Source organism: Ranitomeya imitator, chromosome 4 (genome assembly GCF_032444005.1).
Source record: "Ranitomeya imitator isolate aRanImi1 chromosome 4, aRanImi1.pri, whole genome shotgun sequence".
NCBI classification, from domain to species: domain Eukaryota; kingdom Metazoa; phylum Chordata; class Amphibia; order Anura; family Dendrobatidae; genus Ranitomeya; species Ranitomeya imitator.
The window spans coordinates 692,296,978-692,304,253 of NC_091285.1; the positions used below are offsets into that span (position 1 = coordinate 692,296,978).

The 7,276-nt window shown below is 38.2% G+C and overlaps 1 pseudogene; it reads right to left on the minus strand.

Moving 5' to 3' along the window:
* Positions 1 to 6,345: 6,345 nt before the first annotated feature.
* Positions 6,346 to 7,032, minus strand: LOC138674368 (beta-synuclein-like; annotated as a pseudogene).
* Between the last annotated feature and the right edge of the window lie 244 nt (positions 7,033 to 7,276).

Consider the following 7,276-nt stretch of genomic DNA (forward strand, 5'->3'; position numbering starts at 1 on the left):
ACAATCCTGGCAGGGACAAGTTAATATGGTATTCGGAACAAATGGTGGAACGGCCACTACGGTTATTGGTCCACATTTTAATGATTTCTTTTATACTATTAAGAATTTAACGTACAGAAGAACACGCTCATGGTGGAATAGGGCTTTTTTAGAAAATTACGTGAAGAGACATTTGATCCCTAGGGGCTTGCGAATTCAAATCACACCATCATTCCCTGTTGATGATAATGAATTTATAAGTAAATGGGAAACGATTTGTAACGAGACATCAACTAAATTGATGGAACTACTGATCCAATACAATTCAAAGACCCTCATTGAAATCGATAAATTATTGGAGGAGGCCTTTACTAAGGCTAAGGAAAATTTAACGGCCGATCAATTTGAATCAATAAATCCACAATTGGACAAAGTCGTGGACCAATGGGTTAAAGACTTGCAAGCAAAGCAAACTAATAAACTCCAGAGGGACCAAAGAGATTTGAATAGTGGTAGAATGTATAGATGGCGGAAATCACAGAAAAATGAGGAGAATCGTGGACGGACAATATCCATAACATCTGATGTAGCTAATAGTGATATCTCATGTGCCTCCTCTTCCGTCTCTGAGTCCACATCAATTAATCCTACACCGAAACGGAAATATGAACCTCGCTATATGCCGGCAAAGAGGAACTTCAGATATTCTCCGGATAGCTATAAAAGTAACAACAAGGTAATTAATCTGAGTTCCCACTCATTTTCACAGATTGAAATTGATGTATTGAATAGGGGTCTAATGTTCTGTCCTGTAGCAAACTTTGATAAATTCACTGCTATCAAAGACTTGCAATTATTCGCAAGAAAACTTATTTTTAAACGCCATTTTTATAACGACGAATTAATGAGATTATTCCCAACAGAGACGGAGCAAGAGGCACTGAGTATATTAGAGGAACTAGCACGTGAACATAATGAGAATGAGGAAGGTAAGATTCCAGATATATTGCGTTCTAGATCACGTAGATTCCCACCTTTGTCTGCTTGTTCTACTATAGAGATATTTGTCCAGACTATGTGCAGGGAATTTGATAAAATTCCCTGTTATCCTAAAATTAATAATTTAAATAATGAAGAAAAGAAAAGTCTGATTAAACTACGTGAGATGAATGACATTTTGTTTAAACCTGCAGACAAGGGTGGGAATATTGTTATTTGGCCTAAAGTATTATATGAGGCAGAGGCATTTAAACAACTGAGAATGGAGGTGTGTTATAAAAAATTGACATTTAATCCTTTGGAGAAATTCTATGGAGAACTTATGATTATTTTAACTGCAGCCCAAGAGTATGGAACTATTACAAAAGAGGTATCTTTGGCTTTACAAGTCCCAGAACCCACGATACCAACTCTATATTTATTACCAAAAATTCATAAAAATAATACGACACCCCCGGGTAGGCCGATAATATCTGGATGTGGCAATTTTTTGGAAAATGTTAATAAATTTATTGATTTTAAATTGAAACCACTAGTAGAGACACTACCTTCCTTTGTAAAGGATACTAACGATTTTTTGAAAAAAGTAGACGGATTATGTATAGATGTTGATACATTATTAGTTTCCTGTGACGTAGAGTCCCTATACACAAATATTCGCCACAATGACGGCCTAAAGGCAGTGAAATATTTTTTAGATTCCTCTACAATATCCGATAATATGGGTAAATTGATTCTAGAACTCTTACAGTTCTCATTGACCCATAATTTTTTCCTTTTCAAGGGGTCCCTCTACCTACAGCTCCAGGGCACCGCCATGGGCGCAGCTTTTGCGCCTGCTTATGCAAATTTATTCCTGGGGCTGTGGGAGAGGGACCTCCTTGTGTCTGGCCTCGTATCATCAATGGAGCGTATCCCCTTGTGGGTGCGCTTCATTGATGACATTTTCTTTCTTTGGCAGGGTTCTAAGGAACAACTTGATGACTTTATGTGTCAACTTAATTTGAACTCCTGCAATATACATTTGACATACAAGAGTGATCAGAATTATATGGAATTTTTGGATGTGTGTGTAAAGAGAGGTAACGATAATGTTTTGTTTACTGATCTCTATCGAAAGCCAACATCTGTAAACTCCTTCTTACATGCAACATCATCACATCCAAAGGCCATGATTAGGTCAATACCTGTTGGTCAATTCCTGCGGTTGAGAAGGATATGCTCTAATGAGGTAGATTTTTTAGAACAATCCATTGATCTTAAGGCCAGATTTTTGGAACAGGGCTATAGCCATAGGTCAATTAAAAAGGCCTTCAACAGAGCTAAACATACGACACGCCATCAAGCTCTCTATACTACACATAAGAAACAAATATCTCAACCAGTTAGATATATAACCCAGTTCCATGGACAATCAGATTTAATGCTGAAACTTTTGACTAAATCATGGCCGATCCTACAAAGTGACCCAATCTTAGCAAAATTTATTGGTGAACGTCCTAATGTTACATTTAGAAGGTCACGCAACCTGGGAGACACATTGGTAAAAAGTCATTATATAGGTGACCCCAAAATATCAGCTTCCTTCCTAACTAAGACCAAACCACCATGGGGATGTAAACCATGTGGTAAGTGTGTGGCATGTCCAAACATCATTAGACCACAATCGTTCACCAATTCTATGGGCACCAACACCTATCAGATTAGACATTCTATTACATGCACATCTAAAGCTGTAATATATTTTGCCCAGTGCCCGTGCTCGTTGATATATATAGGCATGACAACCCGCCAATTAAAAATCCGTGTTCGGGAACATGTACGGGGAATACAGGGTGCTAGGGATATTGATGATGTTAATTCCTTAAAAACAATACCAAAACATTTTAAAATCTACCACAATTGTGATGCCTCCCTCTTAAAAGTATTTGGTATCGATAGAATTGAATTAAATGAGAGAGGGGGCAGAATCAATGTTCCTCTGGCAAAACTAGAAGCCAAATGGATATGGCGATTGGATACAGTGACACCGAAGGGTCTTAATGATAATCTAAGTTTTGCCCCTTTTCTCTAATCCATGAGCGTAACTTTTAATATTTAAGTACATTCTTAATTTTAAATTTTATATGTACGTTTTATTAATATTATTAATAATATATATGTAATCTTATTTTGATTTTATATATTGTAACCCCTTTAGTGTTTTTATAGTACTTAGAGGTATATAATGATCTGTGTAAATATTAATTTTTTTATATTTATTTATAGGCTATATTGATTAGATTTACCTGTTTCCCTCCTTCCATGGATGTGGATATAGGGTTCCTCTTCGACTTCATCATGCCGGATCCAGAACCATATGATGGACTTTCTTTCTTCCTTTATACTATGGCCCGATGTAGGCTTTTATCTGGATCCATTCATGGACGCCCATGTATTTGAATGCTTTGATGTGTTCTTCTTTAACTATAATAGAACATCAAGTATTAATATTATATATATATATCCGTTATGATATGCTCGTATTAGTTATTGCCTTATGGTGAATTTCAGGGTTATTAGCAATCCTATTTTTGATCACTGCCTTAGTTTTATTATTTTATATTATATTATTCCCCTTAATATTTAGTATTGATGGGAATAATAACTATGACACCATCACACTATTGGAGTTTGTGGAACATAGTGAGGTGTACACCTATATGATATGGATGTATACTGCTTATGTATTATCTATAAATCTGCTGAAGATGTAATACATCGTAAAATACGATCACAAATACACACTATATATGGATGTATACTGCTGATGTATTATCTACAAATCTGTTGAAGATGTGATATATTGTAAAATATGATCACAAATATATATTATATTATCACATATATTTTTATCAATATTTACTCATTCATTTATAATTAGATTATTAAATCAATAGGTCCTGTTTATTACCATCGTTATTCCCGCTGTCACTTTAACACTATTCAGGACTAGAGTTCATTTACATAGGCATCACATCACCTAATCACTCCTGTGCGCTTATTTATATGATCTATCACATAGTGGCAGTGGTGATCATATTCCCTCTCCACTTTTACACTTTTTCTTTCCCTCTCCCCACCCTTTTCATTAATTTTTCCCTGGATAGATTGATCGCTATATCGCGTAACTGAAATGATACCTCCTCTCTTTTAATACCGCCCATATCATGTCTGTGGTGGTGCGCATGCGCCGCTGTGGTCCGGGTGATCGGGGCCGGCGCGTCATGTTGTCCTTGGTAACGCCGGGAACGTAACCTGTGCGCCCGGTCACGTGACGTGTCTGGCTGTGGTCTTCTGGGTTTCCGTAGCGGCGCATGCGCCGTACACACTGCGGATGTGGTCATTGGCGCCGCATTCAAATCTCGGCAGCTATATAAACAGGGCATAATGCCTCTAAGTCACATACCCCCTGACGAAGGAGCAAGTGCGTCCGAAACGCGCGTCGGGGTGCCCCCAACTCTTCCTGGCTGCCCACTGTGGACTATTTTGCAAATATTGATCTGAGTAAGTGTTCTCTTACCTCTATCTGTATATCCTTCCTGCATCTGCACTGTTATATAGCACCTTTTTGTCCTTTTATATATATCGGTATTCCAATTATAAACATATACCTTGGCACTTTTTGCACATTGCACTTTTTATTCAACTTTAACATTTTTATATACATTTTGGTTTCTTCAGGAGGTAGTAAGATTGAGAGTTTTTACAGAGATCTAGATTATAATAGCCATGAGTTTTTGGGGCATGTTGTAATATATCGTTTACATATATATAGTATTAATTATTGTTATCTTTTTTCTTATTAATTTTATATGTGGAACTTAATAAAAATTATATATTTTATATGATTATATCGTTGTCCAGATTGATTTTCTTGATTTTTTTTTTCCATGGGATGGGCTTGAAATTATTTAACTCTTTGTAGTGTTTCACTACAACATTTATACACCATCTCTCAGGGGTTATTTTATAACACACAATTGGGTATAGTTATAGAAATTGTTTTTAATATAATATATTTTTACCCTGATTAAGATTTGTGTATTTTTACTAAACCTCCACTTGTGTAGCCAAATAATTTTCCGTGGAACAGTCTGCGGAGGCACAAACTGTCCTGCCGGAATAGACTGAATGATGTAGGCTGGGAAGAGGGGGCATGTAATGGCATATTCGTGGCAGTCTCCTTATGAAAAATATTCATCTGTATCTCGTCATTACCACTATCTCTGGAGTTTGATGTCCAAAAATTCAAATCACATCATGGTTCACTTGAAAAGAAACATTAATATTATTTAGGACGTGACACATTGACGGCCGATCCGACATGAAGAGGTCCCTCTCCCACATCCCTAGGAAGAGGTTGGCATACACAGGTGCATAAGATGCCCCCATAGCTGTCCCCGGGAGCTGTAGGATGGACCCCTTTAAACAAAAACATTGAGTTAATGTAAACTCCAATAATTGCAATATTGCATTTGGCCTCCCTGTGTCGGTAGATGACCCGTCTATCGGGTTCACTATTGTTCATTTTTGGTTAATTCTTTTTTTTTTAATTCCTAAATTATTTGGAACACAAGGACATTGAAAAGATTCTGCATGAATTCTCAGATTCTCATCTGCTTTACAGAACAGTCACAAATAAGTTCACCCATTTGTTTTTAGATGTGTGTGAATATACGTATAAAAACAGCAAAATAAATATCACATTGGAACACTGAATAAACTATTTCACAGGTCAGTCATCCACAACAACTTTTTTTTGGGGTGGTTTTTCCCTCAACCAAATGGCCAGCGTAGTGCCATAGGACAAATGCACAAATTTCTGGCAGTCATTTTAAGAAGAAAATTACATTTTTAGGTGTTTCGCATCATCGCTTTATAAAAAGTTAGAACATGCTTTATATATGTAGGTAGACGCAGAAGAATACCATTGGGTTCAATTGCAGGTGGTTGCAGCCCCTCTGCTACTGAAGAAGACACATCAGAACAAATAAATGATGATAGACAAAATTCACCAAAACCCCGGCAATTATTCTCTGGGAGGGAACAAGTTCCCGGGGGGCATTATGACTGCAAAGACAAATCCAATTCATTCATGGGTTCATACATTACAAAGGGCTTTTTGTTCATTTAAACACCAGTTTGTTTGGACCATCACTGGACGCGAAGGATTACCATACATAAAACCACTTCACATGAGGCTCCCTGAAGGTGGAGTAGAGGAAGAGCGCAATTTTTGAGAAAAGAGAATGGGTAGACCACACTCCTCTTGGGATGGGAAAGGGTGTTGGGGATATGGGGATTGTCTTATTAGTATCTTCATTATAGCTATCTTTGTGCTGAAGCTGCTGGTGGCTGGATCCAGAGTGAAGGGATGTTATGCTTCTGGTTCATATTCCTGGTAATCATCCTGGGGGGCTTCCTCGTAGCCCTCCCCTTCTGGCTCCAGCAGTGGTTCAGCGGCAGGTTCTTCCAAAGCTTCCTGGCCTCCTTCTTCAGGCTTAATATCTGTGGGAAATTCATCCTCCTTCACTAGGCCGGTGGCTGCACCAATGTTCCTCGCAGCTCCAGACATGACAGCCCCACCCAACTGAGATGCCTGCTCTTTGGTCTTCTCAGCCACCGAAGCCACTCCTTGTACTACTCCATCTCTGGCTTTGCTTCCCACATATAAGACACCTTCCTTGGTCTTCTCCGCAGCTTCTGCTACCCCTTGCTTGGTTTTCTCAGCTGTGGCCACCACCCCTTATTTTGCTTTGGAAAAGCCTTTCATAAGCACATCCATTTTGATCTGTTGCAGTCTTCTCAGTCCCAAGCTTTTTCCAGGTCTTGTTGCTTATCTGTAAGAGGCTGCCTGGGGTTCAGAGGGTAAATTGGTTTTAGTCCTCTCTCTATGTAATGATGACGCAGAGGAGGGTTCAGATGTAGAGATCTCAGGGGTCCCTCAGCGCCCGGCAGTGTCAGTGCTCCAGTATTGGTCATTTTATTAGAAAACAAACCCTCTTTATTGTCCCTAAAACCTTTTAAATTGTTTACTTGAGATGGAATTGAGACCTCAAGGGAACCTTGTAACTTAGTTTCTCCAGTGGAAAAATCCGACTTGGAGGAAAATGTCTTTGATTTTCTCTCTGCTTTTAGTTTTGTATGAAGTCCTGTTAGTTTGTTTTTCTTCAGGTAATACTTACATTACCTGAGAGAAGTGCTAGGGGCTTCCTTTTCCAACCTGGTTATAAACTCTTTATTCTTTCTACATGTA